General features: G+C 37.4%; 1 long non-coding RNA gene and 1 other non-coding gene across 6 annotated transcripts; both read left to right on the top strand.

Moving 5' to 3' along the window:
- The first annotated feature begins 224 nt into the window (after positions 1–224).
- LOC141593607 (small nucleolar RNA R71) lies at positions 225–331 on the top strand. Its single transcript, XR_012521682.1, has one exon. It is a non-coding gene; the product is annotated as a small nucleolar RNA R71 (small nucleolar RNA).
- Positions 332–2,895: 2,564 nt separating this feature from the next.
- Positions 2,896–6,638, top strand: LOC141592345 (uncharacterized). 5 transcript variants are annotated; one of them, XR_012521130.1, is made up of 7 exons: positions 2,896–3,230; positions 3,748–3,825; positions 4,176–4,243; positions 5,514–5,653; positions 5,727–5,827; positions 6,096–6,221; positions 6,423–6,638. It is a non-coding gene; the product is annotated as an uncharacterized LOC141592345 (long non-coding RNA). The 5 variants fall into 5 exon arrangements; XR_012521129.1 differs by having other exon boundaries at positions 3,745–3,825; positions 5,508–5,653; XR_012521131.1 differs by having other exon boundaries at positions 2,897–3,230; positions 5,795–5,827.
- Positions 6,639–10,585: the final 3,947 nt, after the last annotated feature.

Raw genomic sequence — 10,585 nt, 5'->3', positions numbered from 1 at the left:
GTTGAGCACCCAATTGAGTAATAGAGTCCACTTCATGCTTTCCTCCTCTAGTAGCCTTGCGAGGTCTACTATATTGTGAAATATGGACCGCCATTTCCTCAATCTTGTTCCAAGTTTGATTATCGTCAACTTCGGTGAACATAGCATTTGATCCCATGTTGAGAATGTTTCTTGAGTCTTCATAAAGACCATTCGAAAATTGTTATACCAAGAACCACTCGCTAAGTCCATGATGAGGACATGAGCGACAAATTCCTTTGAACCGCTCCCAAGCTTCATACAAAGATTCTTCATCCCTTTGCTTAAAACCCGTAAATTAAGCTCTTAGCATGTTAGTCTTTTCCGGAGGGTAGAATTTTTTGTAGAAAGCTAGAGCCAACTTCTTCCAAGAGTCAATTCCAAGAGTAGTCTTATCAAGGCTCTTCAACCATTGTTTTGTGGTGCCGATTAGAGAAAAAGGGAATAAGACCCATTGAATTTGGTCTTGAGTCACACCGGTTTGTGAAATCGCATCACAATAGTCACAAAAAGTCTCCATGTGAGAGTGAGGGTCTTCACTAGGCATTCCCCAAAATTGGCTTCTTTCGACTAATTGGATAAATGCGGATTTTGCAATGAAATTTCCGGTTAAGTGTTGTGGTGTGGGAGTACCATTGGGTAGGTTCTCCTCGGTCGGTACGGAATGTGATGAAAATTTAGGCATTGTGGGTTGATTTTGTGATTGATTTGGTGTTGGGTTCTCCTCACCTTCTCTTGCAAAAGGGTTGATGAACTCAATATTTGTTTGAATATCTACAACCTCACCAATACCTCTCGAAGTATTTCTGGCAAGTCTTCAATTGTTTGTCAAAGTCCTTTCAATTTCGTGATCAATGGGTAACAAGTTACCTTGTGATCTTCTAGACATGCAAAATATCAAACAACTTGAAAACAATTAGAACAAACCTTGAGGAGTTTTACTTCCCCAAGGCAAAGAAAGACATAACTAATAACAATCTAAGAAAATCAAATCAAGTTAACACCGTCCCCGACAATGGCGCCATTTTTGGTCGGACTCACTTAGAGCTTAATTTTCGGTTACTTGTCGTTAGGAGCACCTAGACCAAAACAATATTTATAACTTCACAAACAACTCTACTATTAGTAAAGAGGCAAGTAAAGGTCGGATCCCAAGGGATGGGTATTGATGTAGGATTTTCGATTGCAAGTAGCGGTGTCCAGGGGTGTCACGATTTGGGTTGAGATAAGAAGATCACTAAACTAAATAGCAATAAAAGTAAACAAGCAAGATGATTAAAATGAGATGTAAACATTTGATTAAAAGCACTAGGGTGTCACGGCGTCATAGGGGATTCATGGGAATTGATCATACAAACATATTCTCAAATTATAAGCAAGCAATTATTGTTGTGATGGATCGAGTTGGTTTATATCTTACAATCCTAGGAAGGTTTGGGTCCCGGAGCCGAATCGATTAGATTGTACAACACCTACAAGTCGACTTAATCCTCCCTACTCAACTATATGCATGGTCTAATGAGACTCTAGTTGGTTTATGTCTTACAAGTCTCATTGAAAAGGTAAGTGATGGGTAAAAATACAAGGATTCATAGGCTCGCATTTCATCAAACATAACATGTACATAAGTTGAGATCACAATAAGCAAGCAAATAAATTATGAAAAGATATTAAATTAAGCATGAATCATCCCCCATGTTGGTTTCCCCTAATTACCCATTAACCCTAGTTAAGGAAACTACTCACTCATTATCAAGCTCGACATGTTAACAAGGTTGTCAATCATATTAAAAAAGCAAAACATGATGAATAAATGAAGATGATTAACAATAATTAAAAAGAGATTAAGAGAGTTATACCTAATAATGATTCCAAAATAAAGCAAATAATAATAGAAGTACTTGATGAATGATTGGAAGGTTGTCAATCTCCCAATAATAACCCAAATAATCTTCAATTACCCAAAATAAAAGATGAACACAAGAAAAATTAAGGAAATGAGATTTGTATTAAGACTTGATTAGAAGTTGATTACAAGATTAAGAAGAGATTAGAATGATATAAACTACACTAAAGATTGATAAGAAGAACATGATTAATCTAATTAGACTAATGGGGTATTTATAGTGGGGATTAGGTACACAAATTAGGGTTTACTAAGGGCTTAATGACGATTAAGTCCTTGAGGAATCGCTCCTCTCAGAAAAGATGCGAGTCTCCTTTTTGCCGGTCTTCCAAAAATATGCGCATCTTTCATGGAGGGAAGAAGAGGACGTATGGGCCTGTAAGACAATCCGAGCGTCCAAGGGTCGGGACGGGCATATTCTGGGGTAGCTGGACGGGCGGATTGATGCTTGGACGAGCGGATTGGGGCGTGGTTGGACGGGCGTCCCTATGGCAAAGACGCTCAGATTTTGGCAGTCTTGGACGGGTGTCTTTATGGCTGGACGAGCGGATCTCATCCCAGCCTTTCTTTTCTTCTTTTCTTCCTCTCTTCTTCCAATAATCCTCCGGGATTTAGTCGGGGATGCAAGGATTTCTTCATCATTGCCCATCTACTATAATATGTACAATGGACTTCTAGTCTTGTCTTCTCTTTGATGCTTGGTCATTAGATTCGATCAATTTAGCTCTATTTTGCCATGAAAATGCAAGGTTTGCACTCCTCTCCTACCAAGGAAACAAAACCTCAAAGAATATGCAAAACAAAGGACTAAAGATAGTAAATGACCCAAATATGCACTAAAAAGCATAGGAACGGGGCTAATTCGGGGACTAAATATGCTCAAATAATGGTCACATCATCACCCTACCCCAAAGTGCATGACCCTAGGATCACTAGTACAATTTAAGTGATTGACATCGCGACATTGCCATCGGTTCCTTAAACAAACGATGCTAATATTGATTTTTATGTTATTGGCATCGGTTATGAAGAAAGAACCGATGCCACTTGGTGTCCTTTAACAATTAACATCGGTTCTTATAGTGTAACCGATGTCACAAGACATGCAACTTATATAAAATAACCCCCAAATCCATCTCACTCCAAACTCTAAATCAACTTACCCAAAGAAAAATCGGACTTACCCAAATCCAGCGCTCCAAATCCAAGCCGCCGTACTGCTCCTCTATGCCGCCGTACTGCTCCTTCGGCGTGTTCTCCCTCTTTTCTTGTGCTAGGCGTCTTCCCTCTCTCATAAACTTACCAGGTTTGTTCTTTTATTTGTCATAAACTTACATGTTCACAATACTATAATAGTGCTAGCAATTTTGGTTATTATAATTGAAATATATTGAATAACAGTGCTAGTAATTTCGGTTATTATCATTGATCGTTTGTATTATAGTTGGGGTTCGATTTCAGGTTTTGGAGGATTTTTATTGGTTTTGTGCCTATTAAACTAGCATGGTCATACATTTTGCTTCTTGAAATGCAATTTTTCATTTGTTATCATTGATCTTTTGGTTGTTTGCATTATCCTGCTGATTAAGTTACTTTGTTCAAACCTGGATAAGTATGTCTAAAACTAACACCATGATCTTTATTTCACTAGCAGGTATTTGTTTTTAAAATTTCAATTGCTTTAATTAATTTTCAAAATATATGATTATATTGCATTTGTAAGCAAAACGACGGGTTTTGCGGGTGTAACGAAGGTGTTCGATTAATTGCCTGCTGGAAAAAATTACTCCTGAAACTGGCCGTGGTTACTATGTACTTAGCAGGTTCAATTTAATAGGTGATGGGATCGACGAACGGGTCTCGGCATAATTGAAGATGGATATTAGTAGGTAGTAGCAAAGGTGATGTCAACGCTTCTTTGATTGATTACTTTTATCTCACACCTTTTTTAGTGTAGTTGTTGTGGTTTATAATGCTTTGATGATGAATGAAGTACTAGTTTGCCTAATGAGATCCATATTCAGAGATTAATGAAGAAATGATAAAAGATCGTTTTACTTCACTGTAATGGTTTATACCTGGCCTCTTTTTATGTTTCAATGTGATTACGTTCAATATCGGCCTGTCTACCTGTCCTCTTTTTATGTTTCAATGTGATTACGTTCAATATCGGCGTGTCTAGAAATTATCAAATCTCCCTTCGGTCAGCTTATATAGCTTGACAAAAGTCTTTTGTTTTTTTATTATGCAGAATTCTACAAAGGAACTTCAATAAGATTATTTCAGACATGAACATTGCTACCCTGCAAACTGATGCAGGTGAGATCCTTTTATACTTTCATCCTACTGAAGTTAACAATATCTCTAGATGTCATCCTTTTAACATTTTTGCATAACTACTTAACTGTAGTAGGTATGGCATGAACTTGTTAGCCTTAGTACTTTTTATTAACTGTATTGGGCGGTTGGTATTTCGTATGTAGAACTGGTAACTCATGACTCCAAACCAGCCCTTTTTTTAACATTACCAAACTAATTATTAGGAGCTATAAATACATTTTGTGGCCTTGAACGTGAGCTATTCAGTACTCCGTACACATTCACTAATTTTAGTTCAATAGAAAGTTGCCTATCGGCTATAACCTTTGGATATGAGATTAATAGTATAATTCACATGGGTTATGACTGTTTAGAGTCAGTATGTATATCAGTATATCTGAGATGTACTTGTACCCTAATAAATTCACACAATCTCACTTTGTTATTATATTTGCATGTAGCTAGTATAAACCGAGTTTTTTTATTTCCTTGTGAGCATTTTGATGGAGCTATGCACTTTTGGTGGTGGTTGTTGAAGATAATTCAAAATGACATTTTGGAATCAGTTAGGAGTGTAAGAATCTATGTTACTTCGACTTGGCTCTAGGTGTTGCATATGACATGGTGTTGGGAATGTTGGACATGGCTATATTTGTGAACAAGTTCAAAATAAAGTATTTTCCATAGTCAATAAGTTGGAATCTGCTCCATTATATCCTTTTGTATATTCTTGTATGTTTGGTGTCTTCTTCTATGTTAGAATCTCCGACATGTTGGAATCTACGTTAGACGGTGTTGGACTTTTGGACAAGGCTATATCTATGCAACTTGATAAGCAATTTTAATGTCTAATAGTTTCATGTTGATTTTTGTTTGGATATTTTCGTGTCTGATCATGCAATGAGTTTGTACTTTCGTACCGATTGTCCTACCGTGCTGATTGTATTAGGGTTAGATTTCTCATTGACGATCTTTGGTGAGTTTTTCCAATCTCAATCTGTTTTCCCTTATCCTTGTTCATAATCCTTATAGTGGACTCTTGTGATGCTCTGACCACCATTCTTAGCTTTTTAGTCAATCTCAAATTATTCTCAGACTCTCTAAAAATAAATAATAAAGTAATAAGCAATCCGTGTTTGCCTTTATCCCTGTGACGATCTAAGTAGTTTTTTCCCTTTCAGTTTTCCCTTTCTGCCAATTGCATTAATTGTACTAGTGCATACTGATGAGGAACTCTTACAAACCTGTTGTTCAACTTTAAAAGATGCAGTCGGCTCTGACAGGGAATATGCCTCTGCCTTGTGCTCCATTCTGCTCAAGCTCAAAGTAACATGTTCAAGTCTGACGCGTCCTTAAACCAGCTTTTCTCTATCTGTAATATTGCCGGTACTGTTGACACTGTATGCTCAGGTAAATTATTCTCACTTGTTTGCTGTCTTCTCTTTTCTCTAGGAAAACTCTTATTCTCACACTGTATGCTCAGGTAATTATATTCAAACGTCAGATTGTGGTAGGTGTTTAGGAGTCTAACGACTATTGACTTTCATACAGGATCGGACACTCCAACCTCTTCCTAAGCTTCAGGTACAAACTTTCTTATGGTGATGAACAAAAATTTTGAATTACGGTCTTGCATAACAGGGCTAAAGATTGTTAGTAGAAATAATGTGTAGTTTTGAAGTGGAAGAAATCAAAGATAATTTTCCCAAGATTGTTAGTTGAAACTCTAACTTTAAAAATTACTATGCTGTATATAGTACTCCCTCCTACTTTTTTTGTCCAATTTAGTGAGATTGCCTGTTTCTAGAATTTGCAAAAAAATTCGAATCTGCAAGTGTTTGCTATTGTGTAGGAAGCAAAATTGGAATAGTTGTCGGAGTAAGCGTGGCAGCAGTTGGCCTCGAGGAAAGGAAGCAATTGTTGCAGGATGTGGGACATCATTGTAGGATTTTTAAACTCAAAAGACAATTTGGAGAAGGTATTTCAATGTCATTTCTGATTCTGAATTGTATTAAGTTGTAGGCTATTTTATCTAAAGACAACAAGTTATATATAGAAGTATTTCAATTTCATTTCTCATTCTAAATTGTTCTAAGTTTTAGTTTATTTCTCTTTCTAAGTTGTTCTAGGTCGTAGTTTAGTTAATAATTGTATTGTTCTTGTTTACCATGTGTTTCAGGTTCAGTAATAACACTTGAAGAAATGAACGAGGTTTAGGAGGCTTTGGGCTTTATATTGTAAAAAAAAAAATATATGATGTAGTGAACGGTTGATTAGATACTCGAATAGTTAAGGGTTTTGATGTATGTGATTGTATTGGATTTGGATTTGTTGGTATTGAAGTTGTTATGAAATTTGGATTGTTCAATTTATAAAGAGATATTGTCAAATTTTCTATAGCTTTCAGAAAATAAAATGCAGGTAGTATAATTTATTAGTGAGGCACCAATGTTTTTTTTCATTGTTGTAATTTATGATTGACATCGGTTCCTAAGTTACAACCGATGCCAATAATGCAAAAATTGGCATCGGTTTTTAAGGTACAACCGATGCCAATATGTGTAAATTGGCATCGGTTAGAACCGATGCCAATTGAATAACAACCGATGCCAATATGTGTAAATTGGCATCGGTTCATGAACCGATGCCAATTCAAAAAAAGGTCATTGGCAACCCCCGCATTGGCATCGGTTGGGAACCGATGCCAATCACTGTTTATAACCGATGTCAATTGCATTAATTGTACTAGTGGATGCAGCCGAGTGACTTGTCTGAGCGGATCTCCACTACTTTGGTGCTCCGCAACATGCATGAGATGGCCCATAACCAGGGCATAGGAACACAGCTAGCTCAGCCTGTCTGGTGGAGAGGACCTGGAGTAGACACGGGAGTCTTCCACAGCTACGGAGTTGATCCTTTTCTGGAGACCACCGGAGGAGACAGAGTTTGGCTGCCTCGCGGGACCGTGGGAAGCCAACTACGGCCTTGACTAGTAGGGGATTACTCAAAGAAGCGGTTTTCCGGGAGCGGGTAGCTCGGGTCTTGGCACTTCAGTGCGGTGGTGACGATAACATGGAGGAGGGTCCTGACTTTTGATCCTTTTGTTGTATTCCCTGGATTGGTTTCTTTTGTGTTGGATGTTTATTTTCTGGATTTATTACTTACTGTTGGATGACTGTACTCGGCCATAAGGCCGTTACTTATTTTAGCTTATTGTGCGGAGACGTGTTGGATTTAGTTACATTTGGTATTGTAGTAGTGAGTTTGGTTGCAGGTGAATTTGTAACACCCCCATTTATACAGGAGCCTTTAGCTAGACATTCCCATTAAATAGAACTGTTACCATCTCGGTTTCCCGAGGAAGTGAATAACAAAGTATAACAAACCAAAGTACTTTAATTAAAATTTAATGATTACATGTTTTAGTACTACTTAACCAACTAAAACTTAATATAAACTAATTACAACTCGCAGCGGAAATAAATAAAGTGATAAATCATTCTATGTGGTCTAGACTTCTAGGTAGGTTGTCCAAGTCCTCACGCATTCCCATAAGCTCCCAAGTCAGCTAATCTTTAGTACCTGTCAAATCTGCTCTCCATAAAACGGTTCACCGCAGGTGTTCACGAATACACAGTCAACCGCGAGGTTGAGTAGGAATAAATACTAACAACAAAAAACATACGATAAAAAATCCAATTTCCTTTTTCATTGCACAACCCCCTGACAACGTGCTCCTTTCTTTACTTACGCGTTACACTAATCATCCCGCCAATCCCTGGCCGGGGCAGCCTCAACCCGAAGGTGAGTAAACACACACTACATTACCAAAAGGTAATGTCTGCCTCAACATATAGTTGAGTAATATCCACGGATGGCTGCACCAACTGGGCCGCCTCAGTAAACACGATAAATATATCGTCGCGTAATAAATCTGTTCAACCACTGCACATTACTATAAGTAATGTCTGCCAGAATAAATCTGTTAATACTACAACAATACTCCACCACAGTATAACCAATATATAAAATATAAATCTCCCTTCCAACAATTACGATTATATCAATCAACACAATTCTCATACGATCAATTCACTTTAATGTAAACCATCCAACAAACATTATCGAGTAAAAGTTGAGTAGGATTTATCCCTACCTGGCAAGCAACATCCAATTAAGCAGCTCAAGCGATCCAATAATAAAGCACACGAACCCGATTATAAATTCTTTCACAAATCGTCACCTAACAAAATATTATAATATTTATAACTTAATTATTTAGTGCTCAATTTCTTATTATAACTTAATTAATTAGAATTTGTTTACATTAATTATTTTCCGTGTAAATTATTGTGTAAAACCCGCTAAATAATTAAACACGCATCCCCAAATAACCCGTGTCTCATACCTACAATATAATAATATAAGTCAACCTATAACTACCCAATACCCATGCAATCTCGTGAAAACCCACGAACAACTCACCCTTAACCCGTGTAAACCATCACCAACACCTCCTCTTAAACCCGTCTTTTCCCGACACAACCAACCACCAACGACACCACCCAAGCCTGCCACTCCTAGCCTTCACCATGACGCCCACAAACAACCCTTAACCACCAGCAACATCCACCCCACACGGCTGCCAAAACAGGCCCTAGTAGCTAACATCAAAAACACCAACACTATACGAAAACCCGACAACCATCTCGTCCTACACTACCCCCACCACGACTCTCCACCATCACCCTCACCGTGGTTGGCCACCCATCCCACGGTGTCCCTAGACCTGCCCAGCCACCAACAACCCCGACACACAAGCCACCCTCTCACGCCCTAACCTCCCTCATTAAACCCGACACCAATAAACACAATACACGTAACTCACCACCCCACGACCACCAGTGGCCACCACGGTGGTCTCCCTTGACCCATGGTGGTCCCACCACTGGCCACGATCCCTCACGGCAGCTCACCACCCTCCAGAAACAACCTATGACTCATAATATAAGAACAACTCGCTGCAACCACCACCATCCGGCATCCACCGTACCAACCACTACCTCCAACCACCACACTACCCCCAGTAGGACCGCCCACCGCCGACCTAACCAACCATCCAAACCCCAGGTCACGTTGACAGCCACACACAATACCAACCCCGTCTAAAGGTCCACGGCACCACCCCTTTAAGACGCCAAAACCGCCACCTAAGATGGTCAACGATGGTCACAAACAGTCTTAATAGCATCATGGTGGTCAAAGGTAACTACTAAGGTCAATGGCGTGTATCACGGTGGTTTATACGGTGTTTAAAAGTTATCTTAATTGAATACGATACGATAAATATAAATTAAGACGGTCTTACCTTTTATCGCTTTATTTGCTCTTTTTCGTCTCTTAAATCTCCTTATTCTTCTTTGTGAATTGTAAGTTATATTTTCAGAATTATCATGGTATTTATAGTGTACAATTAAAGACTATGTGAGGTCAATTAGGAAACTTATTATAATTTTACCTTATTCTAATTAGTATAGGAATTATTATTATAATAATTACCATTTTATTATTATTATTATTATTATTATTATTATTATTATTATTATTATTATTATTATATATGTTAATCTTACCATAAATAGGATTTCCTCATACAATATTTACTAATTTATTATTGCCATAACTTTATTATTATTATTATTAATATAATTATTATTACCTTTATATATTATTATTTCCATATTATATTATTATTAATTCCCGATACAAACCCGATCACACCCATACTATACTAATAAATTTCGGCCCAAACAATAATGGCACACGGCCCAATGCTAAATATTAGCTAAACCCAATTCTCGACTTGCATTATTAATTTATTATTTAATTAACGTCTTACTTGTATTTATTATTACAAATGTCTTTAATCAATTATTAATTTACGTGAATTATTCTCATAAATTACTATCAAAATACGGGGTATTACAGTCTTACCCCCTTAAAATGAACTTCGTCCCGAAGTTCGCCCACAACTACTGCCACAACACTTATAACATCCTCATAACTAAGCACCATCCAACACAATTATGCATTTTACGATTATCAATCACGCCAATCTTATAACAAGGTATCACAACAATAACTCAAAGCATTCGTAGTATTAGATTCCTTCCCCCTAAGAATAAACTTCGTCCTCGAAGTTTGGAATATCAACCAAATGGAACAACCAAATCATTATTATAATATAAAACATGAAACACACATTGTAATATAAAACAACTTTCATTTCCAACACTAATTAATGGTTAAATGAATACAAAATCTTTGATTTACTTCCAAATA

This window comes from Silene latifolia, chromosome 7 (genome assembly GCF_048544455.1).
Source record: "Silene latifolia isolate original U9 population chromosome 7, ASM4854445v1, whole genome shotgun sequence".
Lineage (NCBI taxonomy): Eukaryota > Viridiplantae > Streptophyta > Magnoliopsida > Caryophyllales > Caryophyllaceae > Silene > Silene latifolia.
The sequence above is the reverse complement of the archived record's forward strand: the minus strand, read 5'-3'. Positions and strand labels throughout refer to the sequence as shown.